The sequence below is a fragment of the Emys orbicularis genome, chromosome 1 (genome assembly GCF_028017835.1).
Source record: "Emys orbicularis isolate rEmyOrb1 chromosome 1, rEmyOrb1.hap1, whole genome shotgun sequence".
Classification (NCBI taxonomy): Eukaryota; Metazoa; Chordata; order Testudines; family Emydidae; genus Emys; species Emys orbicularis.
The window spans coordinates 278,254,721-278,282,454 of NC_088683.1; positions in this window are offsets into that span (position 1 = coordinate 278,254,721).

The following is a 27,734-nucleotide window of genomic DNA, read 5'->3' on the forward strand; positions in this document are numbered from 1 at the left end:
ACACGTAAAACTCCTCCAAAATTCTTCCCATTCCTATCTGCTTTGGGGCAGGAGAAAATTAGCACAAAAAACCCTCTTGCTCTCATGATGATGGTCCCAGCAACCAAATAGTCCATATAGGAATATAAAGAGAGTTTCTTGCTCCCCTTAAATCCTTGTGCAGTCATATAATCTGGGTCGCAATCTAGTCCTTGATGAATGCCAGTGATATTAAGCAAATACTGCGTTCAAATGCTATTCCACCAGCCTTACCAGAAACCTAATTTAAATGCTGCATCTGATTTTTAAATAATAAGACATAAGTATTAATGCTGCTTTGCACTTCACATTAGTTAGTTATTAACCCTCATAACATCTTTCTGAGGGACACAAGTCAGTACTATTATCCATATTTTTCAGGAGGGAAAACAGGAATAGGGGTTGAAGTGACTTGCCCAAAGTGTAAGTGTCAGAGCCATGATTAGAATCCAGGTGTTCCTAACTTCCAACCCCCACTCACCTTTCTTAACTATTCTACTTCTCAAGCAATTCAAACAGCTTCCCCATTGTGTGACACTACAAGAAGTTACTTGTGCAATAGAACTGATTTACAGAAGACTTAGGAAGACAAAGTAGTTGAAGTAATATCTTTTATTGGATCAACTTCTGTTGATGTAAGAGAGAAGCTTTCAAGCCACACAGAGCTCTTCTTCAGGTCTGGGAAAGGTAGTGAGACTGTCACAGCTAAATATTCCAGAAAACTTGGCTCACATATGAAAGGTTTGCATGGCTAATAGTTTTGTATATGCATACGTTCTGGCCATTCTCTGTAGTAACAAAAAAACCTTATGTGCATATTCTGCAAACATATGTGGTGAATGGGAGATATCATATGAGATGAGAGATTGACACAAAGAGGTATGTTATATTCCAAAGCCAACATAATAGAGTGCAAGAAAGATAACGCCTCAAACTATCATATATCATGAAAGACTTCTCATAAAAAAGTCATGAGGAGAAACTGCCTGATCGTGGAAGAAAGGGGAAAGATGGCAGTGAGTAACAACCTGTCACTTGCTCAGGATGGAGGCTGTTGACAAATAGATGCAGGAGCTCCAACCTCAGATACTGCATAACCTTTTTCTGGGTAGGTATAACCATGGAAGATCAGCCATAGGAACAGATCATAGTGCATGATGATAAGTGTAGGACAGCAGAGTTCTTCTACTTCTAAGGTGAGATAGCCAAGGCAAAAAAAAAAGAGTGTCTGTAGCCTAATCACTCTCCCTCATATTCTTGGTCAAAAGGAGGTGTCCTCTCCCAGTGAATTGTGTAGCAGAAGGCTAAGATGGACACACACACACACCCAGAGAGAAGCAAAAAGAGACAAGGAGGAAATGTAAGTAGTTGGAGGGGGTGATGGCTACAAGTATTTATCTAGCAATATTTTGAAGTTAAAAGTGGGAGTGCATATATCCAACTCTTTATTTGTTGTTCCCGAATGTACCTGGTGATTGAATGAGTATTCATTACTTGCAGAAATTAAATAGGAAGTCAAAATCAAAAGTTATTTTCTTCAGTTCTCTTCCTAAATGGTCTTCCACATCATCATCATCACCATCATCAAATGTAAACATCTAATATTTTAGAAGCCTAAAAGCTCAGACAACTTTCCAGAAACTTCCAAAATCAAATCTACCTTCACTACTTAATTTCTGACAGATTATAAATAAATAAATCTACAATGTAATGTACTTTCATTCAATTAAAAAAAAAGTTTTGAGTTCTCCCACAAATAACACTGTTCATTCTTCAACTTGATTCACCCTCCCCCCAAAGTAAGTTAGAATCAGAACTCCAGAAAATAATGATTTCATTGTGCAGTGAGTTTTTCTCCCATGATCTCCAATGATATTTCAAAAGATATACAATAGGGACATGAAAACAAATGTAACAGTTTAGGCTGGCACTTTACTGTGAATCAAATGATAGGAAGTAACATTAGGTTGGGGGGTTGTTTTTGTTTGGTTAGTTTTTTTAGTTTGTTGTGCTGCCTAAGTATCAATGCAAACAGTTTCCTCTATTTCAGTCGTTTCCATGGTTAAAATTAGGCTTTCTGCCAAAATATGAAACTTGTTGAGGTTCACAATAACAACTTCCATTTCCATAATGACATATATCATCTAAACTGAATGGGACTACATGTTTGTGCCTGGGTGCTACTCTGAAATCTGATTCCCAGATATGACTCTCTATATGAGCAATTTTTTTGGATCAGTTAAATTGGAATGTACGTGTCTCTAGCCATCTCTTTTGTCTTTAGTAATTACAGCTTTTGAAATAATATTTTGAACCAGCTGACCTAGCTAGCTAGGTCACTCATTATTTTGACTGCTTGAAGTAATTATGTCCTCTCAGATAATCATCTATTTTTCAGGGTATCACTATGTCTGAGGACCATTCAGATTAGAGAAACTGAGAGACAGAAAGAAATTTAAACTAGGAAGTTCATTTTTATTAACTACAATCAAGGTACAAATTAGCTATTATTGATGTGGTTTGTTTGGTTTTAAAAAATAAAAATAAAGACAGAACACAGAACTGAAGTAACTCCCAGACATAAATAACCTTTTAAACTAGTTAAATCAGTGTTTTTTCCTAGTGCAATACAAAAAATGTGCAATGGTACTGATTATTTTTTGTCACTTGGATTTAAGAATGTTTTATTTTTCATCATGGATTTTGGTAGAATTGGGGCCAGGTTTCTTTTTGATTTGGCATTTAGAACTTAGTACTAAAAAGTGAATGGAAATTATTTTTTTTCAGGTATCATATAAAACATTACAAGGACATATTTGCTTCATAAATTAAAATGTGTGTGTGTGTGTGTGTGGAATTTAACATCTCCATGAAATCAGCCATTTTGCTTCATGAATAGGGCCCTACCAATTTCATGGCCATGAAAAACATGTCAGGGACTGTGAAATCAACCCTTCCCATTAAAATCTGATCTCCCCTGTTGCTGGGAGACTGGGGCTCCTAGCTGCTACTCTAGCTACGCTGAGGAGGGGCAGGAGTTGTCCTTTCCCTGCATGGCTGCTCTTGGTTGGGAGATCAGATCCAAATCCAGAGGCAGAGCAGAAATGAGGGTGCTCCACCCTCACTTCTGCCTTGCAGCAGCCCAAGAGCTGGGCTTCGGGCTTTCGTTTCCACCCCCCTCCCCCCCGTGGCTCCTGCCACAGCCAGGCACCGAGCTTGCAGCTTCCTCCCACAGCAGCTTCTGCTGGGCTGGGGGGCAAGGGGGCTCTCGCTCCCAGTGGTTGCAGCTGGGGCAGCCCAGGCTTGGGCTTCTGCGCCCCGCCCTCACTGATCCTGCTGTAGCTCTGGCGTCGAGTTCAATGCTTACTCCCCTGGGGGTTTCCGCTCCTGGGAGCTGCAGCTGGGACGGGAGCAGTCCTGGTTTGGAGTTACCACCTCCCCCTCCACCACTCCAGACAGGGCTCAGTGCAGCCCGGACATGGGGCTTCCACCCCCTGCGATCCAGCTGGGGGTCAGGGCAGTCCAGGCTCAAGGCTTCTTCCCCTGTGGCTCCTGCCAAGGCTTGGGGTGGCCTGGTAGGGGCGTCTGCCCTGGAGCTTTTTCCAGGCCTGGGGCATCCATTTTTCCTGGGGAGCCCCCAAATTGGCCAGGGGCCCCTGCCTTAATCTGTCCCTGGCATGGACTAGCAGCTAGGAACCACTGGCTGGGGTGCTCTCAGCAGTATGGGGGAGATCCTACCCATCTCCACCTCTGGGAATCTTCTCTTACTACAGGAATCCGAGAGGTGCTGCCTTCAGAGCCCAGCTATGAAGGTAGCACAGAAGTAAGGGTGGCAATCTTGGAACCCCCCTACAGCAACTTTGCAATTCTCCTCCCCACTCATGGACCCATTTTGGTCATGACCCCTTAGTTACAACACCATGAAATTTCAGATATAAACATCTGAAATCGTGAAATTTACCAATTTTAAAACCCTATGGCCATGAAATTGACCAGACTGGACCATGAATTTGGTAGGGCCCTATTAATGAATAATGGAACTTTTTTCCCATGAGAAAAAAATTCAGCCTTACTCTGTCTAAAGTCAATCTCCTTTTATCCACTAGCTGTGAATTTCTGTCAGCAGGAATAACTTCTAGAAAGACTAATGAAGTAGGAAATCTTTAATAAAACCTACCCCTATTGAAACGTTTATTTATTTATATCTGCCATTTTGTTGAATCACCATCTTGGATTCTTACAAGTTGTTGTGTGGACTCCATTTTGAGTGTCCTTTTTGTTAGAACATTGGTGGCTTTTTCTCTAAACAGCAGGAAGAAAAGGGTCGGAAAAGGACATGTGACTAGACTGTATAAATACTCGGTGCGCCCAGCACAGGGTGCTGTGCATCTGAGAGGCAGCCTGTGTCCCGTTTATTTGCGCATGCATCGTGAATCAAGATCCATCGCTGTTACTTACCTGAAATACCATCTCCTGTAGCCAGATCCGTGTTCCTCCTGTGTCCCATCACAGCGCAGTTGAAGGTCCAGGTTCGACTGGTAGCTGTGGCAGATCTGAGACATGTCCAGTTGTCTGTTCATCTCCATCTATGCACCAGAAATCATCTTCCCACAAGTAAAGTTCTGTCAGTAAGCCCATAGTGGTTAAGGGTTTATAGTGGAACCATTGCTTCATCGCCTGTGAGAACAAACCTACAAGCTATTTTACTATTTTCCTGTTATACTGTTGAATTTGCTTTATCTCCTAAATTTGTTTGCCTTGTTTGTCCAATAAATCCCTTTTTGGTTTTGCACCTTAACACTGAGTATGTATTACTTACCTGCGACCAAGGTGATAGAGATAATATTCCTGAGTCCAGAACTTAGCATTTCATTCAGTTTAATTTCCCTTGATAACACTATGACTTCATGCCATGGTCTGTAAACTGCTTGTTATAAAATCAGGAACTGAAAACAACATTAACTTTTAATAATGACATAAAATAACCTTAATAAAATCAGTGCAAATGATTACATAGTGCTAATTACAATAATCTACTTTAACTTTGCATAAAATGGTATAAAATAGTGTGCATTTTCTCTTTTCATTAGTCACTTAGCTGAAGGTAGCTAAGGTGTGAACATATTATAATGTACATATAAAAGTTAATGATGCTAGAGTGAAGAGTAATAGAAATAATGAGGAAATTGGTTTGGGAATTAAAACAATATATATGAACCATAAATACTATATTTTCAAAAGGATATACTATAAAAATATGTTTTGTAAGGCTGGAGGTTAAATAGAGCTCAGCAAGTTTTGAAAATTACCACCCATAGTGCGCAGTGTGGCCTATACTAATTTTAAGCCCAAACGTCGATATGACATGAAAAAAAAAGCAAAACAAAACAAAGCACAAAACCTGAGCTAGATTAAGTCATATCACAGACTATAATGCCTAAGGGTCCACCCATATTAATGTGGCCGGTGTCTCCAATTTTGTATTATTATTATTTATTATTTTATTGTATTTCTAGACCTCATGGGTGCAAAGAAAAGCTTGAAAATATGCCCTGAGCATAACTGATATAGTGGTATCTGTCCCAACATTGCAGCATCTAGCTACTGAATAACAATAAGAAAGTGAAACTAATAAAGCTAAAACTAATAAAATAATAATAAATTATTAATAGTTTCCCCCTTTCATCTAAAATTATCAAAGTACTTTGGTCCAGATCCAAATAGGCAATAGGATATTTGGATGTGGGTCTCCCTCAATCTCTCCTATTGATGATGTTCCACTTTTTTTTAGAAAAAAATTGTTAATTTGGCCAGAACATCACTCTATAGACCAATGGTAAAACATTCACTTAAGAAAGGACAGATTGTTGTTCAAATCCCTTCTATTCACCAGGCAGAGGGAGAACTTGAACTGTGGGTGTCTTACATCTTAGGTGAGTGTGCTAACCAGGAAACTGAATGTTATAAGGGAGAGCGACCTTCTCCTCTCATCCACTGTTCTGTTTTGTGTAGAGCTAAGTGGTCTCTGAGCATGCCTACAAATTAGGTGGAGCCAGTTTGTGGTTTGCTAGTAGAAATATGTGCCTCCCTGCAGCCAGATGCCTTTGCTCAGCTAACCAGAGAGATACAAAGACCTTTTCTGCTGTGTGAGATGGGCTTTCTGAGTTGTATTCGTGTATTTCTGTTACAGTCTGAAGTTTGCCTCACTATTATGTACTGTATGTATGTGTAACTGGCATCACAAAGTCCCCTGCCAACCAGATGCTTCAGGAAGATGATTTTGACCTGTGAGTCATTGTCACTGCCCCCTACAGCCTAACAGGTTGTCACAAGCCCCCCCACTCCATGTCTAATAAGTCCTTCTATCATGGGGGTGTGGGGCAGTGTCTAACAGTCATAACCAGAGTTTTTTGGATTGTATTATCCTTCACCATTGGATCCTTTTAGTTTTTTACTACTTCCTGAAGAGCCTGTACATGTTTCCAGAGTACCCCCTAGGGACATTCTTCTGAGGTGTATCCCCCTTCATAGTTTTTCATTTCCTCACCAGTAAAACTTATCCCAGGGTGTATTGTCAAAGGGATTGAGTCCCTGTTCTTAGTAGCCTTCCTCAGACATCATAAGTAGATGAGGGCCCTATTCTTTCATATTATAGGCACTGGTACTTACAAAGGCATCTGTGTATATTTACATGGCAGCCACCTGGTCTTCCAGGTTCTTCAACTTGTTATATTCTATTTAACAACTTCCTCTGTTGAGCTTCAGTGTTATTAACCCTTATTAGGGTTGATAATCAGGAGACACCTAGATCCCCCTCAGCCAGTCTTTGGATCAATGTGGGTATCTAACCCATGGCCAGGCCAACTGGCTTAGGCTAGAGTTGCCACAGATCCAGCTCCAGCAGGCTTTGCTAATTGATTTCACTGCTGAGAGACATTGCAATCTACCAGCTCCCCATTACCAAATCGAAAGTCGAAGACTTTCTTCACCCTGCCTCCTATTCATCTTGTTGACGTCACTAGGCATCACCCTAGGTAACTTGGGAGGGTGGAAGGCCACTAAGTGTCAATGAAAGCCTTCCTGCACTAGGCCTAAGTGAACCAAACTCTATCCTTCCATGTTTAAACTCTAATCAACCTCAAAAGCCAGGTGCAATTGGAATATGTAAGCAACCAGTTATCTGTGTGCAACCCCCTGCTCAAGCGGTAATAATGAGGCCTGCATGTTTCTGGCTGAAGGGAAAAAGGACAAGATAACGGTTTAAAGAAGTTACTAACAAGCTAGGCTTATAGCTGCCAAGAATGACTTAACTGCTTAAATGTAATTGTTTGCTTAGTAACTGTTACCAGGGAAGGGAGGGGTAGAGGGGGAGGAAGGGAGGGGAGGGGGGGTGAGGCTTAACTGCAAAATGTATAAAAGAAGAAAAACTGTTTCTGTTAGTGTGCTTGATCTGAGACGTGCCTGTCTCCTAGCACCGCTTTGGGATCCCAAATAAACTTTGTTTGCTTCTCCCCCTGGTGTGTTTATTGGCGCGAAGCACACCGGGCAACGAACCCCGCTGTTGCTTTGCCTCGGGCCCTCTGTGCCGGCAACAATCTCATTGTCTCTCCTCTCAAACCTACAATCTTTGCTTGTTCTTGAGGCACATCAGTCACCTGCCCTTAAACATGTCTTCAAAACCTATCCTTAAACATGTCTGCAGAAGCAAATGTCTAACGTTAAATAGAAAAATTTCTTCCCGACAAAGTTTATAATCAATTGCTACCATTCACAAAACATCTAATTTCAGTGGCAGTGGGATATGGTCCTATATTTGATTATTCTGAATCAGTTGTATTTTCAGTGTCACCTAAAATCTTTAATTTAGACCTGATTGGAAGATACGAGAGCTGTAACACAAACATAAATTAAGAGCACTTTAACATGGTTACTAATGAAAGCTAATACATTGGAAATTAGAATTGATAGGGAATTATATTAAATCAAATAATCTGGAGATATTACTTGATTACATTTGAGGATTGTAATAAAATTGTTTTGAACTTTGCTTAAAGAGAGAAGTTGGTTCCAAAGTTATCTTTTTGAAGTTCTTCAATTGTATTTGGGCCTCCACTTTCTATCTTCCAGTTATTTTGGATTCCAATTAAACCCCTTGTATTAAATTACCTTTAGTGTAATCTCATCTATACCCATCAGTCCTGTGGTACAGTAATACTGATTTTGCCTTTGTCATTTGACAGGGAGCATGTTGTGAATGTGCTCTGGAGTTCAAAAGGGAATGTACAGTCCTTGTATGAAAAGAGCTATATTTTCTGTGACATCTTTAGATCTGCACAGAATTGCATAAGTCTTCACACTTTGAGTCTCTGTTTTTGTACTTTCAACTTCAGTATTGTTCCCTGTAAAATTAAGGGTAAACAAAGATTTTAAAATATTTTATATGTGTAATTTACAACAATGCCAGAATATACTGGCTCTGGCTCAACTAGAAATTGAATTGTTGCTGAAAACCATTCTTAGCAGTGATTCTCCTGAACCGACATTGAAAATGGTGCCAATCTAGACCAGAAAAAAAGAATTTTCAATACTATTCTTTAAAATGCGATTGAGACTGCTTTGTAACAGATGATAGAAAATAGTTTTATCTGGGCTACACTAACACTTAACGTATTTTCAGTACCAGACTGCGTGGAAATGGTTCAATGTACTATTGCAGACAGGCCTGCAATTAAACAGCAAGATTTTTCACACAAATGAAGAAGAATATGAAAGTCCTGGTGAAGATGATTAAATACCTCCTTGACCTATAAAATAGAATGTGTGTTATTTTCCCCATTAGAATACATAAAATTATTTCTGACATGCTTTCACTTGTACAAAGATTGAAATTTAACTGTAAAATATACTTAGATACCAAGGATAACTTTTTTTTTCTTTTTTAGATCAGCAAATATTGTGTTTTGGGGAATTATCTGAAATTGATTAATTTCTTATATGTGGAAGAAAATATAATATCTGTTGGTTTTCATAATTAATTTCCCCCTCACCACAGAGCAAAGCCATCTTGTTGAGCTGGACTTTGGGGAGGTGATGGACTGGGGGATATAAAGTTATATTAACCCATGTTGTGGAGAATGTGCACAGGGACTCTGAATCACTTGAGCCCTGAAATAAAATATCTTAACTCTGCCTCTATCTCAATTATATTCTGCTGGGGTTCTTTCATTATGCTCATCATCATAGTATCTGAGTGCCTTCCAGTAATGCAGTAGGCAGCATGACTAACATCTGGCACTGGTTTGTTCTCTCATCCTCACTCCAGAGGGAGAGATGCATTCAGTGGAGTGTTTTGTACTGCATTTTTTTACACTTGTAAAATTTAACAGCCACTTCATACCCTTTTACAACCCCTTCACACTTGCATAGAGGAAACCACCTAAACATACACTTTCCCTGATTCATTATTACATTGATAGATTGATCTCATATCCCACCTCACTACTGACAATACCCAAGACAAGAAGAAGCCAGTGCCCTGACACTGATACAACCTACACAATTCTGTATTGAAATGATGCAGAAAGGAATTTCAAGGTCTATATATACCTCTTTCCTTTGATAACACATATAGGGGGAATCAGACCCAGATTTCCTCATATCACAATCATAGCTCTTCTAAGCTGCTCCAACTTATTTCTCCTCCATTCCACATCTACACCTAACATAGTGAATTCAGGGGAAGTGCATTCAGATAATTTCCAGTGGTTATTGCCAGCTCCAGGCAAGGCAGAGTTAAGATTGTGTGGTCATTTATTTTTACTCTATTTCTTGGTTGTCAGAAGTTTGAGTTTTGCTGAACTCAAAGTTTTGGAAGGGCACAAGCTATCTGTGGGCAACCTTAAATCTTCATTAACAAAGGTTTTGTGGTTTTTTTTTAAGATTTCTTTTACTGTTATATAACACACACACACATCACTACGTATTTATGTTACAGAAAGCAAGGTCAAAGAAATGCTCCTTGCTCTTAGAGCAGAAGGTGGTGAGGTTTGTAATGGTTCTTAGTTCTTGTGGGAACCAGACCTCAAGAAAGTGTTGTCTCCTGTACAAACAAGCTTTACTCTTATTTACTCCTTGGGGAAGTCAGTGCCACTGCGCAATGCAGAATTTGAGCAGAATTGATGATCTCCACAGATTTCCCCCCGCCCCTGCAGAATCTGTGAATCTGAGAGGGAGGTGAAGGGAAGCTGTGGGAGGGGTCATGCACCACTCCCAGGCAGCAGTCCTGAGCAGGTGTGTCAGTTCGGGTGTCAGGAGCAGCTGGGAGAGACATAAATCACCACCTCGGGGGGAGGAAGGGCTATGTACTTATGTGAGACTGTCCCTCTTGTTCACTATCGCAATTCACCTGCTACGGAGGGGTCAGAGCCCATGGTGTTTCTGAGGCAGGCCTGAGGCAGGCCCATCCTTTGCGCTGTGTCAGGGTCGGGTGCAACCTCACCACCAAGTCTGTGTCACGGTGGGGAGCTGCAGGGTGATCCCCCCCACCTCCATGCAGCCACGTGGCCTGTGCTCCCCACTTTAAGGTGACCCCAGTGTGTGCCCCTTGCCCCTGTCACTGTGCCCGCCCTGAAGAGGTGTGGGGTTGACACAAACAGCTGTGGGGAAGCTATTGGGATACTTGACCAGCCCCTGCCCTTGTCTTTAGTCTTGCATGGTGTCAGGTTGGGATCCCCTGGCGAGCCTGGCTCACCCTGGTTGGGCAGTGGAGCAAAGGAGCCTTCTCGTCTTGCTTGTCTGAGCCAAACTGGCTAGAGCCTGAACCAGTGTAAAACCCAGCTGCATGGGGGCATACCTTGCTGAGCTGGACAGTTGCCTTTCAAATAGTGCTTGGAAGGAAGGGGAGAAAGTTCTTAGTTGACAGATAGCATTGCCCTATCTCCCTATGCTCTGCCTCCCCCATCTCCAACTTTGGGTCTCAACTATTAATAGTGTGCTTTCAAATTTAGTAACTTCATTTATTAGAGGAAAGAAGCAGGAGGCCTGAAACTAATCTGATGGAAAATTGTCCAGATTTGCTATGCTATGCTAATGTTCAACAGCATTACATGTATCTGTTGGTTAAATTGGTTTGTAGGTAGATGGAAAAATGGCTAGCAAGAATGACTGGGTTTGAGGTTCCAAAGTACCTATTTTTGCTCAAATGCTAAAAAAGAACTTGCCTGTTGAATGCCCTAAACAACACCCATTCTCAGCCATCTCCACATACTGTGAATATGGGCCTGATGTTTTCACTATTTAAAAACTATAATGTGCCAAATTCAACATGTAAGGTGACACAAATCACAGGTATTGTCTTTACATTTATTAAGTTGATTTGCTTCTGGGAATGGCCTTTCAACACTAGTACAAATAGCTTTGTAAAATTGTAATGAAAATTAATCTGCCTAGGCATGCCATATACTTGACTTTTAGCAGGAACATTCATAATGAAAAATATTTTACTTACCCATTAAAAAAAAGACTTTGAGGACAAATAAAATGTTAGAACTATTAACTTGAAGTAACTTTGATCTTTTTCCTCTTTACTTTGTAAATGTCAGTAAGACATGTTGTTTGATCTTTTCTTACTTATTATCCAGCAGCGGAGTAACTAAAGAGATGCGACCTATTCACATCCATGGAGGTTGTGTATATAAGGTGGGTGACTTTACAGGTGGAAGAACAGGGAAAATTATTCATCTTAATAAACTTGAATAACTATAAACGGTTTTCGAACTAGCTTTTCTGTAAAAGAGAAATGTAGAATCCTCATACTTACAACAGCCCTCTAAGATAACACATTCTCTCAACTGACTAATCTGCTCTCTTCCTTACTCCTCATCTCTCCTACTTTAGGGTAATTTATATCTTGATCCTGCAGTGAGGATCCATGTGGGTGTAGGAGTCTGCCCACCTAGAGTTCATGCCTTCATCAGGTCTATCATGTGTATACAGCACTTCATCTAAAGTGCACTAACATGTTTTGTGCGCATCATCTTTGGTAGGAAGAACTGAGAATTATAACTACAGTTTTGTTTGATAGTAACAAATTCCCTGACACCTGAACATATATAACTTTCAAAGGATTGTACTGAAATGCAGGACAATGATTAGGAAAGATGTATGACTTACACATGTGAAAGTGCTGAGGAATTTAAAATGACATTCTACTTTATTTTTATTTTCCTATTTGGTGTCTTGTAATGTAATTTACTGTAAATTCACGGTTCATTTTGGTCAATGTCATGGTCATAGGATTTTAAAAATTGTAAAGGTAATTATTTCAGTTATTTAAATCTGAAATTACATGGTGTTCTAATTGTAGGGTTGCTGACCCAAAAAGGAATTGTGGGGTGTGCTGACACAAAAAGGACTTGTGGGGTGGACACAAGGTTATTGTTGGGGGGTTGTGGTACTGCTACCATTACTTCTGTGCTGCTGCTGGTAGCGGCACTGCATTCAGAGCTGGGCAGCTGGAGAGTGGCAGCTGCTGGCTGGGAGCCCAGCTCTGAAGGCAGAGCTGCAGCCAGCAACAGTGCAGAAGTAAGGATGGAATGGTACGGCATAACTATCCTTACTTCTGCACTGCTGCCTGCACTGCTTGGCCTCAGTCAGCAGCCGCCACTCTCGAGCCTTCCATCCCTGAAGGCAGCAGCATAGAACTAAGAGTGGCATGGTATAGTATTGCCACGCTAACTTTTGAGCTGCTGCTGGAGGGGTGATGCCTTCAGAGCTGGGCGCCTGGCCAACAGCCACCTACCTCTGAAGGCAGGGCAGAAGTAAGGTTGGCAATACCGTGACCTCCATAAAATAACCTTGGGACCACCCTGCAACTCCCTTTTGGATCAGGACTCCCCACTTGAGAAACGCTGGTCTCCTCTCTGAAATGTGTATAGCAGGGATCGGCAACCTTTGCCCGCGGCCCGCCAGGGTAAACACTCTGGCGGGCCGGGCCGGTTTGTTTACCTGCCGCGTCTGCAGGTTCAGCTGATTGTGGATCCCACTGGCCGCGGTTCGAAGCTCCAGGCCAATGGGGGCGGCGGGAAGTGGCACGGGCCGAGTGATGTGCTGGCCGCCACTTTCCGCTGCCCCCATTGGCCTGGCGCGGCGAACCGCGGCCAGTGGGAGCCGCGATCAGTCAAACCTGCGGACGTGGCAGGTAAACAAACCGGCCTGGCTCGCCAGGGTGCTTACCCTGGTGGGCCACGTGCCAAAGGTTGCCAATCCCTGCTGTATAGTATAGGGAAGTGGTCAAACTTTTTTTCTGGTGTTCCTGTTGAAGAAAATTGTTGATGCCTGCGACCCAACAGAGCTGGGGATGAGGGGTTTGGGGTGTAGGAGGGGGCTCTGGGCTGGGGAAGGGAGTTGGAGTCGGGGAGGGATTCAGGGTTCTGGGCTGGGGGGTGCAGGCCTGGGGAGGGGCCAGTTATGAGAAGTTTGGGGTGCAGTAGGGGGATCCGAGTATTGGGTGGGGGCTCAGGGCTGGGGCAGGGGTTGGGGTGTGGGAGGGGGTAAGAGCTCTGGGCTGGGGGTGCAGGCTCTGGGTGGGGCTGGGGATAAGGGGTTTGGGGTACAGGAAGGGGCTCTGGGTTTGGGGTGGGGGCTCAGGGCTGGGGCAGGGGATTGGGGTGCAGGGTTGGGACATGGGCTTACCTTGGGTGGTTCCCGGTCAGCGGCGCAGCGGGGGTGCTAAGGTAGGCTTCCTGCCTGTCTTGGCACTGTAGACTGCACTATGCCCCAGAAGCGGCCAGCAGCAGGTCCGGCTCCTAGTCAGAGGCACACAAGCAGCTCCACACAGCTCTCACCTGCAGGCACCCCTCCTCCTCCTTGTTCCCGGCCAATGGGAATGCGGAGCTGGTGCTCGGGGTGAGGGCAGCGTGTGGAGCCCTGTTGTCCCCCTGCCTAGGAACCGGACCAGTACTGGGTCATGACCCGCATTTAAGGGAATATATTTGCCAATTGAAATATAATAAAAATAATAACATAGTTCAACGTAGATTTTTATTCTGGTCTAATGATACAAACATAGACTTGTACTTTTATTGAGGTGAAGGACCATCATGCCAGATAATAACTGTTTGAAACAAATTAAGATAAGAATTCAATGTGAAAAGAAGAGAATAATATTAAAAAAAAATTCCTATCAAAATACTGTTTTGAAGAGGTAAAATTTTGCTCTATAGAAATACTATATTGCTTAGTGAGCCATCAAATAAAACTGAAAATTCCTTTTACATTCAGCATTGAACATGAAATGGCTGATAGCAACAACAACAACAAAAAAGAAACTGAAATGCATGTACTTCATATACAAGCAACAACTGGTATAAAGTAGAAATAAAAACAACTCTGCACACAATCCATAAATAGGAGCTGTCAATTGGCAAAATCTGCAGATGCTCTATAAGAGTGGTAAAGGCAAATGGTGGGATTTATACAATTTTCTGAGCCAATCATAGAATGAGTTTATTCCTATGCTTGGATAACTCTGTTTATGTGTTTAGTACATGGTGTCTTGCTTTAACAATTCTGTCAAAATCTAGTTCAAACCACAAATGGACTAGGCTTTCTCATGCTGTTCAGATGAACCAAAAAATGACAGCAATGTATCTAACCCGTACATTAATGCATTCAAAGGCTATGAATACAGCACTGAATGAAGCTTCCAGATAACAACAAAAGAAAGAAAACAAAACATGTCCTGCAGTCCTCCCTTTTGAGAGAAGAAAATAAAGACAAAGAGATGTAGAAATTTACTTTGCTTCCTTTATGAAGTGTGATAATGCTTTAATTCTTTCTTAGTGGGAAGAATTTTTCAAAGAGGTCAGTCTATTTTACAATTGCTTTATACTTAAGTCAAAAAGAACTGCTAAAGAACCTGATCTTGCTTAAACAAATGAGAATTTTGCTACTAATTTCTTAGCATCCCATCACTGGCTCCCCCTTCTCTATCTTACATACATGAGCTACTTGTCGTCACTTTGAGGACCCTTAACAGCCTATCCTCATCCTACCTATCACCTTTCATTCAGTATCAAAAGGTCAACTCCCATCGCCAATAGGCCAATGGTGCCCATCTCCATCACCTACTTGTTACATTTTCAAACAAGCACCTTTTGTGCTTTCCCCCATGCTGTCCCTCACACCTAAGAGAAGCTCCCCATAAACATCTGCAAAACTAACTCATTATCCTCCTTCAAAACCTTCCTTAAAACTCTTCTTTACCCATGATGCCTACATAATACATGCTGACTAGTACTTTCTTCATCTGCCTCCTCCTCTGTCTGTATCCGTCTGTTGTCTTTTGTTTTATACTTAGATTCTAAGCGTTTTGGGGCAGGGACTGTCTTTTTGTTCTGTGTTTGTCCTGGTTCATTAGTAGTACCCCTAGATGATATTACAAATAATAAACAACAATAACTGCTTAAGAAAAGTGATCAGGACCAAAGGGCCTAACCCAAAGAACACTGAAGTCAATGGAAAGAATTCCATTCATTTCACTAAGCTTTGGATCAGATAAATAATTATTGCATAAAACAAACAATGTTTGGGAGGATTTGGGAGGGCAGGAGAGAGAAGGTGACTGTGGGATTTCATTCTGTAATAAAAAGGTAGAGACTGGAAAAAGATAAATTAAAATTATTTAAAGGCATCTTATTTTATTTTCCAGCTTGACTTGTTTCTTAATTGAGGAAAAAGCTTTGCTGACAGTATTTCTGAAGAAGTTATTCATTTCCTTTACTTGTAGATTCCAGCTTCTGGCTCTTTCTGGACAAAGGAGAGGGATGAATTGAGAGAAGAAATGATGATAACCACAGAACATGCAATGTTGTTAATTGTAGTTTTTAAGAAATATACCTATATTTAGGAATGGCACTCATGTGAGCACTACATTCATTGTGGCAGACATACACCTGTACCCTGATATAACGCGACCCGATATAACATGAATTCGGATATAATGCGGTAAAGCAGCGCTCCGGGGGAACGAGGCTGCGCACTCCAGCAGATCAAACCAAGTTCGATATAATGCATTTTTTGGCTCCCGAGGACAGCGTTATATCGAGGTAGAGGTGTATATTAACCCCACACCATAAAATGAGAAGTAGTCTGCTCAATAAAACAAAAATAAGATATGTACTTATTTCAGTATGTTAAGCCAGAAGAACTGCAATTACCTTAGGAAAGCTTGAGTGAAATAATGGAGTCATTTCTGGTTGTTGGTGTCACTACGCATCACCCTAGGTAACTCGGGGGGGTGGAAGACCACGAGAGTCGATGAAGCCCCCCCGCTCTAGGCCAAAGTGAACCAAAGCCCCTCCATGTTAAACTTTACTAACCTCACAGGCCAGCAGCTGGAAAGCGGTAGTGATAAGGGGAACCTACATGCTTCTAGCTGAAGGACAAAATAACTTGCAGAAGGGAACATTGCGAACAAGCTACACAGCCAAGGTCATTTAATGTAACTGCTACAGCGGAAGGTAGGGAAGGAAGAGGGGGGAGGAAGGAAAGGATAAAAAGGGAAAAACTGCTTGTATCAGCGCGCTTGATTTGAGACATGCTGGTCTCCTAGTGCCTATTCAGAGCTCTTGAATAAACTTTGTCTGCTTCTCCACCCTGGTGTGTTCATTGGCGCGAAGCACACCGGGCAATGAACCCCGCTGTTGCCACCCTCGGGCCCTCTGTGCCGGCAACATGGTGTTTAAAAAAATGGTGGATCACCTTAATCTGACTATTTTAGAGTTCAGTAAATGTACTATACTTAGGAAATGCAATGTAAGAAAAATAAATCTTTGGACTATTTTCCACAAGTCTTTCATATGATACTGCTACAATTAGATTCACCTAATATGGCACAGGGGACAAATAGATAGGACAGACAGTATTGCTTACCACCAGATGCTCTTTGTGACATTCTATACCTTGGGGGAGCATCCTGGAACCACCATATTCCTCATTTTCATATAATCATAATATTACATATAAAGCATGCCTTGTAAGGTATCAGGGGAAAGGTCATTTCTCTATCCATATATGTGTATCATTAATGCATATGAAGTTATAAGAATTGTGTTGTATTGTGGTCATTAAAACATGCTGTAAGTTGGGGAATCAGCCAGATATTAGCTCCCCAGAGGCAACAGCAAGGAAAGTAACCAGCACCCGGGCGGGATGTCAATCAACCCATCAACAACCATTGTCCAGCAAGGGAGCTACAATTCAATGACTCACCTGCATGAGGCCACACCAGGGGAATTGCTCAACCTTGCCCGGAGACTCAGCAATGCCCCCAGACATGCCTGGACTTGTGTTTTCCAGGTACATGGACTGAGGGTATAAAACAGACAGAGTGGACACATACTGGGCCATTGTTCTGCCCCCACCTATGCTGCAAGCAACTAAGACACTGAGAAGAAGACAAGACTCCAACAAAGGAGATTGGCCAGGGTTTAAGGAACAAAGCTGTGTATTAAGGACTGCAATATCCAGTGGGGTGAGAAAAACTGCTTAATCTAGATGTTGCCCAGTCTAATAGGGTTGAGAGTTTAGACTGCGAGCTTGTATTTTATTTCTTTTGGTAACTAACTCTGACTTTTTGCCTATCACTTAAAATCACTAAAAATCTACATTTTATAGTCAATAAATTTGTTAATTGTTCATCTTTACCAGTGAGTTTGTATGAAGTGTGGGGCAAATTTGCTCAGGTTTTGCAAAGGCTGGTGTATCTCCACTTTCCATTGCTGAAATGGTGAACCAATTAATAAATCTGCACTGCCCATCTTGAACAGTGCAAGACAGTATATTCCTGAAGTACAGTGCTGGGAGCTGGGGGGATTTGGTTCTGGTGCCTTTCTCTGTGTGATTCACAAGTGGCTCTGGGAGCATTGATGTAATGTAGCTGGGTGTGGGGGTCTCCACATATGGTTGTGCTGAGTGATAACAGCGCCAGGAGGGGTTTGTTGCTGGTCACTAGCAAGGCATTGTGAGAGGCAATCCAGGCGAGAGAGAGTTCAGGGGGGCACAGCGGTGCCACTGTCCCACGCTGAGCCCTGGGGATCCCCTCACACTCTTCTCCAAAGATTAGGGAAAGATAGCTTTAAAATGCATTCAAAGCCCTTGTGAATAAATTCAGACCACCATATGACCTACCTATATCTTCCCTGGCCAGTGCTTTTGGGATGCTGATCGTTGTTACCTCAAACAAATCAATTTTGGGATGCTGCTATAATAATCTGCCTATTGCCCCCTTAATCTGGTCTTCCTGAGGTAAAAGTAGAGTGATTTTTGTTTATCCAGTATAGAGATCAGCAATACAAAGTAGAGACTGGAGAATTTTCTCTGGTTGTACTCTGAGGGCCCAAACAAAGGGAAGGCCATGATCGCTTTCTGTTCCCTCAGGGAAGTTACTACTATATTGCAAAATCCAACATAGACCTTGCAAGGGGCAAGGATTACAAAAGTGTACTATAACTTTCTATAGTTTAAGTAAGAATTCATGAAACTGTCCTGCTCTCTGCAAATGGGATGGAGTCTACACTCTTTCAAAAGTAGAAGTCTAAGATCTTTGTGACTGGCTGATTCAAGTTGAGAAATAAATGCTGTTGGTAAGTGTAAAACACAAGTGAAATTAGAAGAGTGGTATGGTGCATTAGTTAGGCCATTCTACTCACTTTCAGTGCGTACAAACAATAAGCACAATGCCACTCTAGATATAAACCGTTAGGACACAGTGAGCCAGAGTCATCCCTGAAATTAATTCATTGATTGAATTTGGGGGATTTACCCTAGAGGTGAATTTGGACTGATATGTCACCAGTTAGGGGCCAGGCTGAACTCATATGAAAAAGGCTAAGGAACTTATAACATCTACTCTTACATGGAGATTTTTTTTCTTGTCATTGTGTTATAGATACCTGATGGACTAACAGACTGAATCAACAAGTAGAAATGCTTTGGGTGAACATTATTTACAAGTGACACAGGGGAATGTTCAATCAGTACAAGGCACAGGAATAGAAAAGAGTACATAGTGTAGCAAGCAGAATCCACTGAGCAGTGAAACAGGAAGAAAAGGTCAGGAAGTAATAGCAGGCAGAGAATCAGAGGGTAGTGTAGTTGATTGTTAATGTAGCAGCGGAGACATGCAGCAGATTCACAGGGAGAGAAAAATGTCTGTTTGAGATATTAACATCTTATTAGTATTCTAAATGGCCAGAGGCAGCCACAGAGGTGGGAGGGGGGAGAGCTAAAGCACTGTTACAACAGCTAATACTGTTTCTGGCACTCTTTGAACACTGGTTTGCTCCATAGTACTGGACATAAGTGATCATAATGCCCAGTGGTTTCTCAGTTTAATCCTTGTGAGTCAGGTTGGCTTCTATATAAGCCCAGGGTGCTGTAGACTCACTTTGAACTAGAGGCATGATTTTCAGCTCTAGAAGACATACCCACACTATCTCTGATTGAGTCACTGGGCTACAACAAGAGAATAGCCACCCCAAGTACCTACCTGTCCGAGACATTAGGCATGTACTCTGGATGTGTAGCCCCTCCCATCATGCATGCTACTCTGGCTGTTTTAGATTGTTTTAGCCGCTGTTATTAGTGTGCTAGCTGTATCAGAGCTCATGCGTGTATGTCTCCTCCCGTTGGGAATCACATTTTCCAGCTTGAGGTGTAAACTTTCTCACACTCCAGGATCCCCAACAAGCTGTTGAAAGGTTCAGTTGGTTCCTGATATCTGAATGTCAGGCTGTTCCGTGGGTCAGTAATCATTCTGCTTAGCAAGCATGTCCAGTTTATGACTGGGAGGAACTTAAACCTTCCTTTTCAAGAGGCCAAACAAAGGAGGTTCATAGTCAGCAGGATTCAGTGCACAGCGTCTTCCCACTAAGAATCTCAGAATGATTCAGGTGGTCTCAGGACAGTGATTGTAAGTCCAACAATGTGCTGGGCTTGGCTTCCTCAGCCCAGTCAGGTCCTCCATGGGCAGTTTGGCACAGGCTGCCTCCCGAGGCTTAGGAACCCTAGGAGAAGCAAGGGATTATGGCATTTGAGTCTGTGAGATAGGAGCTGGACATAGTAAGCTTGGCTGACATGAAACATAAGGGATATTCTTGAAACCTGCAAAAATGGGGAAGACAAAAGCCAAGACTCCTATTAATATACTGACCAGAAACATCTGGAAGAAAGAGGAGATTATAGTAGTTCTGACTAGTAGTTCTGTGATGCTGCTCAGATGGCTGAAGGATGAAGATTCCTCTGTCAGAAGTGGGTTTCTGCTCCATGCTGTAGGAGCTGAAGAGGGGAGCCAGAAATGTCATGCCATCACAGAGGGAAGCAGATGCTACTCATTTGGGAGAGGAAGTTGGGAGGTCTGGTCCAAAGAGCCCATATCAGCATTAGAAGTTTCATTAATAGCAGGGTAATAACTTAAGATGGATATCAAGCATTTTTCCCCACAAAGGATCCTCCTGGAGTCACTTGGTCAACGACTGAAATGCACCATTCTCAGGGGAAAGGGGAAATTGTAGTCAAAGACAAAAGTGCTATATTCTTATAAAAAGATAACCTTGGGATCTTTAACAGCTAGGCAAAGCAGTTACAGGACCCTGCTTTATAAAAAGCATCTCCAATCTGTAAAATGATTCTGTAATGGTAACACTAAAAGGCCCCAAGTTCATCCTCTCTTTAATTATAAATCAGATCTGTCGTCTTTACAAATATGAACAGGTTTGTTGGTTTGTTTTTTTCTACATAACGGTCAGAAGCGGCACAAATTCGTCCTTCAAACTGAGAGTTAATGTGGTACTTTCTAATATATGAGAAATCCCCAGTAACCCATGCGTGGTCAGGACTTCAGTTTGACATCTCATGCCAAGGAGAGCACTTCCAGAAGTACAGTTCCTGCTAGAACTATGCTATTATACTATTTGAACTAGTGAACTGAACTAGTGTTCAGTCCTGATTCTGGGGGAGAGAGACCAACTGATGGAGGACTGAGTTTCCTGTTTCCTTTCATACAAATACTGACTTAGACCATCCCTTGCTGAGACCTGAGGGGCATGATAGTCCCTGAAAGTCACCTTTTAACAGTGTCAGGTGCTGCTGGGTTCAGTCAGCCCTTATTTCTAGGATATGTTCAATAGTTCCTGCAAGGAATGTGAAGAGTGTGAAGTTCTGCTCCAGGATATGACCCCTCCATTATCCAGAGTATGTTAAATTATCTCTACATAGAGATGATATCACTTATAGCAGAACCTGATAAGGACATATTTGTAGCAACCAGCAGACTCTAGGTTAGGGATCTGAACACACATATTCTGGCTTCAGCAAAGGGTATTTTTTTCCAGGAGAAAGGGGGCATGGCTAAGAAATCCTTACACCAGGGAAGTCTCCAGCTGCTGGAACAGCACTTCAGGGGCTGCCATCCTGCCGCATCACATCAGGGAGTCACAAAAGTGGCTTAAAGCCACATTTGCACCACTTCATCCAAAACTGAGCAAAATGCTGAAATTAATTCCTGTAATTCTGGCCCATAATTTTCACTATACACTATTCTAGTAGCAAGAACGTTGGTACTGTATGTGACATATTCCCAATCTTATCTACAAGCATAAATCCAGAATAACTCTGTGATTTAATTATCATCTATGAAAAAGAGAACAGGATTTGGCTCATTATTAGTACCTTCGAGGTAGCATGATGCCACTTCATGTAGTTTTACTTAAGAGATATTTAGACATGCTGAGAATGTTTTCATGGGGAATAGGTAAAAGTCTATTTTGAGACAGAAATAGCAATAAATACCTTATGTTTTCCCATGTGGATTATACATAAATCAGGTGGAACCACTCATCCTTCCTTTCTTCTGCACACTGTCTTTCTTCTGAGTTTTTCCCACTAAACAATTTCCAGCAATGGTCATTAACAAAAAGTTACCTAATAGAAGAACAGCATCTTTGTTGTTATGTTATGTTATGACAACATCTTTTGTTCAAACAACAAATTGGTAAACATTTAATTGGCCAGCATGTTTCCTAACATTCTATTCGGTTCAGCGTTCCTATGCATTTAATATTCACCTGGCTATTCAGAAAACACAACACTAACATTATTTAAAATATATTTCAGTGCCCATATTGCCCTCAGCAATGTTCTGAATACTAAAGTTCTCTGGGCTGTTCCATTATAGTCAGTTCAAACAAATGATCTGGCAGCACATGATTGTCTTAGGCTAGGTCTACACTACCCGCCTGAATCGGCGGGTAGAAATCGACCTCTCGGGGATCGATTTATCGCGTCCCGTCGGGACGCGACAATCGATCCCCGAATCGACGCTCTTACTCCACCAGCGAAGGTGGGAGTAAGAGCCGTCGACGGGAAGCCGCGGAGGTTGATTTTGCCACCGTCCTTACAGCGGGGTAAGTCGGCTGCGATACGTTGAATTCAGCTACGCTATTCGCATAGCTGAATTTGCGTATCTTAAATCGACCCCCCCCTGTAGTGAAGACATAGCCTTAGTGTAATCTGGTATTTAGCAACACTGAGGACAGATGCTGGCATCCTTTCTTTTGAAACAGCATTTGATTTAACACTGAGCTAGCTTCATTCGCAAGTTTAGTGAAGTAATGGGGAGAGCATTTGGGCCCCAGACAGCACCCAGAATCTGGATGTCCTCCAAAAAGCTCAAAAGAACAAACATCTCATACCTTGTGGTGGAATATATTGGGATAGCTGCTGGTGAGGAGGGTGTTTTCCTCTAGCAGATCTCTGAGTACTTGGGAGGAAAGTATTGTGTCTAAGTGGGCTCCCTTTGAGCTCTCTAGTGGCTAGACCAGGGGTAGACAACCTATGGCACACGTGCCAAAAGCGGCACACGAGCTGATTTTCAGTGGCACTTACACTGCCTGGTGGCCATCGGTCCGGGGGGCTCTGCATTTTAATTTAATTTAAATTAAGCTTCTTAAACATTTTAAAAACCTTATTTACTTTACATAAAACAATAGTTTAGTTATATATTATAGACTTATAGAAAGAGACCTTCTAAAAACGTTAAAATGCATTACTGGCACGTGAAACCTTAAATCAGAGTGAATAAATGAAGACTTCTGAAAGGTTGCTGACCCCTGGGATAGACTCTGTTGGGACCAGAGTATGACCCTGAGAGGGGAAAAAAAGTTTCATGGCTACAAAAATCAACTCAAGATTACCAAAAAAAAAAAAATCTGTAAAGTATGATGAAATAATAGATGCAGGTTTTTAAGACATAATGTCTACAATATACCAGCAACAAATATCTGGTCTGGATGATACTTCATCCATAAAGAATGCCAAAGGCATACACCACCAAATTAGACTCAAAGATCTGAAGTCCAAAAGATCTACATGTGACTCACAATCACTGGCAATTTGCTTTCATGTTTTCTTTTTGCTTGTTTATGTACCAATTCTATTTTCATTTCTGCATGGCTAATTATAACACAGAGTGGATGCACATGTATCTAAACACAAATACTTCACGGTATCATATGTACATGCAAGAGTGCTAAATACTATTAAGGCATGATTTTTATCAAAGAATGTTAATCAAATCATTTAAAACTAAATGCATGGCAGACAGGGGCGGCTCTATGTTTTTTGCCTCCCCAAGCACGGCAGGCAGGAGGCTTTCGGCGGCTCGCCTGTGGGAGGTTCACTGGTAACGCGGATTAGGCGGCATACCTGCGGGAGGTCCGCCGGTCCCACAGGCATGCCCCCGAAAGCCGCCTGCCTGCCACCCTCACAGCCACCGGCAGGCCGCCCCCCCCGCCCCCGCGGCTTGCCGCCCCAGGCACGCGCTTGGTGCGCTGGTGCCTGGAGCCGCCCCTGATGGTAGAAGAGCCTGGTTTGTCCACTCTCTGTTAAGCCTTGGGACAACCTGAGGCTGAAGAATACATTCTAAGGCCAGTAGGGACCACTATTATCTTCTAGTTTGCCCTGCTGTATAATGCAGTTTGGAGAACATACATTTATAGACTACTTCTGAAATGAAAAATATTTCAGGAGGATGTCAATGAAGTTATTTTTGTTGTTGTGTTATATGTTTGTGGAATACTGTCTACGTTCCAACTACATAATTATCTTGTAGTGCTTATACAATATTTACTAGCTCTTGTGTTAATATTAGGAGTAATAATCATTTCAGAGAATTGATTTCTAGAAATATGAATATGGAAAAATAGGCAATGTCATACAGACAGAAGTTGTATGAAGTCAAGGAAATCTCATTTTCCTTTAAAAATATTTATTGGGATTATGAATAAGTAAAACAAGAAGAGCTGGTAGCAAAACTTGTTCATAGGGATGGTATATATTTGCAAGGTTTGCATTTCATAATGACTGCATCACTTGAATTTCCAAAAGGCAAACATTGGTTTTAAAAAATGAACTTGATCAGAGGAAATGTATGCAGAGCTCATTTTACAGTTTCATTAACTATTTGGAACATATTACCAAGAGATACTACATAAAAAGTTAGCACTAGGTACTGAAATTTACATTGGGTTAATAGAAAAATATTCCTGAACATTGTTTACAATCAGTAGTGTACAACTTGACTTGCTTGCTTTCCAGTTAGCTGTAAGAAATGTAGGGGTATGTCACAGAACTGTACATGAAGGAGACAGATTGGACAAAGATTTTATGCTGTAGAAAGGCTGCATCATATACAGAGGGGGCAAAATTATGGTTTGATGGGCTACCATAATATGACATTTTTTTTATTTTCAAGTGCTTGTCTTTGCAATTTAAATAATGTACTTTTAACATAGATTTTTATATGTAACTTCCTAGGTACCTTAAAAAAAGGTCAAATCAAATTATATTACATGCAGCTATAACAACCCCTCCTCATGCATCATCATGATTGAAACTCTAAACCTTCAGCATTGAAACACAAACTGCTACTACTTGAGTTACAGAATTAACTACAACAAGGGTCAGCAGGAGAAGACTTTATCCCAGGGTGTATTTTTAAAAACGGATTGGGGCCATGTTCTGGGTCTAGGGAATAGGGATAATCTATCCCAGTTCCCCCCTCTCTCCCTTGGCATAGCTTCTTTAGCAACAGACAGGTTGTCTGCTTCTGTGATTCCTCGTGCAGTATGTAGTCACCCCAGGCCCAGCCCTTAGAAAGTACACATTCCAGCTCCCCCATAATTGAATATTTACATGATACAAAGTTATCATTTCCCACATAAACAGTGACTCATTGACTGTGCATTGAAGTGGATGAAATATGTACAGTCTTATACGAAGACAGTAACCAGTAGACAAACTACTGTAACTGATTTAGTTAAACAAAAATACATAACAATTAAAACACAAAAGGTTTTGGGGTCACAAATATTTATGATCTGTGTGGGCCTTTCACCTTTTTTTCAATGTGGCTTTTTAAGTGGTTCAAAAAGTTATGTATTAGATGCAGTATTTTGTGTTATATAGTTACTTCATGTCTTTTATTGCAACTAGCAATGATGATACGCATTGTGACAGACCCAGACCAGTGGGGTACAGGAGTCTGGTAGAGAGCAAATATACTGGTCACTGGATGAGTAGTTTTCTGTTCCCTGAGTGACCAGAGCAGGGGCTGCACTAGAGTAATCAGGAACCTGCTAGAACCAGTTAAGGCAGGCAGGCTAATTAGGACACCTGGAGCCAATTAAAAAGAAGCTGCTAGAATCAATTAAGGCAGGCTAATGAGGGCACCTGGGTTTTAAAAGGAGCTCACTTCAGTTTGTGGTGCGAGTGTGAGGAGCTGGGAGCAAGAGGCGCAAGGAGCTGAGAGCTGCTGGAGGACTGAGGAGCACAAGCGTTATCAGACACCAGGAGGAAGGTCCTGTGGTGAGAATAAGGAAGGTGTTTGGAGGAGGCAATGGGGTAATAGCCCAGGGAGTTGTAGCTGTCATGCAGCTGTTACAGGAGGCACTATAGACAGCTACAGTCCACAGGGCCCTGGGCTGGAACCCGGAGTAGAGGGTGGGCCCGGGTTCCCCCCAAACCTCCCAATTGACCTGGACTATGGGTTCTTCCAGAGGAGAAGGTCTCTGGGCTGTTCCCCAACCCACATGGTGAATCTCTGAGGCAAGAAAATCCGCCAATAAGCGCAGGACCTGCCAAGATAGAGGAGGAACTTTGTCACAGCATATACTGCAATATTATATTTATTCTGTGATATCCAATACAATGCACTTTACTGCAGTACAAACCAAGTAAAGCATATTATTTATTTATTCCAGTATGTAAGTCTTCACTGATAAAAAGCTAATATATGTACAGGAAAAATGATATGTTGTGCAATGCACCACCTACATCACATTGTGGAGTCATTCCCAGGATACCAGCAATCCTATACACTCTCAGAAAAAATCAATGAAGCTAGAGCTTCCAGAATTAGTCTACATGTACTCAGAGGGAAAATCTATAACATATGGAATTGGGAGGGTCTCTATAAGTAGAGCAGCCATGCTTTATCATCTTCAGCCTGGCCCAGGAAGATGATGAGAAAAGTTCTGTCTGAGATCGGTTAAATGCTGGAAAAGGATGTAGAGGGCAATGACAGCTCCTTGATAAACTGCCATCTACCATAGCGATTCATGGATGATCTCTACCATGGATTTACATATGGGTCCTGAGATGACTCAGGAGTCTGATCCCAGAACCGCAAATCCATTCACAATAGGCACAGACATTTTGTGGCAGGCCTGCTGCCTGTTGGGAGAATGTTCTTTCTTTTTCCTTCCTTCTCTCTCTCTTTTCATTTTCGAGGGCAAGGCGATTCTCCTCGAAGCGGGCCACTGCCTGATAGAGGATATGGCGCCATTGGGGTCGGTTGGTGGCTTGCTCCTCCCAGCTTGTGATGTCCACATCAGTTTCTTAAGATACACTTTCAGTTGTGTCTTTGTAGCGTTTCCTCTGACCACCACAGAATCTCTGACCATGGGTGAGCTGAGAGCAGAGGACTTGTTTTGGGGGGTGAGAGTCTGACATCCGCACACAATGTCCAGCTCCGTGAAGTTGGTGCATGAGAATCATTGCTTCAATGCCGGTGACATTGGCTTCAGCAAGGATGCTGGCGTTAGTGCGGCAATCTTGCCACTTCATGTGAAGAATCTTCCAGAGGCATTGTTGGTGGTACCTCTCCAGACTCTTGAGGTACTGTCGATAGATCACCCAGATTTCACATCCATAGAGGAGTGTAGGAACAGCAATTGTCTTATAGACCTGGATCTTGGTGTCCTGCCATAAGTCATGGTCCGTGAAAATGTGTCGGAGCAATTTCCCAAAGGAAGCACCTGCGCACTGGATCCTGTGCTGGATCTCACTGTCGATTTTTGCATTTTGAGAAAGTTAGCTACCGGGGTAGCAAAAGTGCTCAACTATCTCCAAAGTCTGACCCTCAATGGTGATTTGTAGTTGGTCATATGCAAAGCCTGAAGCAGGTTGATAGTCTTCCCAATATTGAGTGAGAGTCCTAGGTTTCAGTAAGCTTGTGCAAGAAAATCCAATATGGACTGAAGGTCATTCTCAGTGTGCATGAGGATGACACAATCATCAGCATACTGAAGATCAATAATGGACGCCCTGAAGACTTTAGACTTCAAGCACAGATGTCAAAGATTAAAGATTCTGTATTG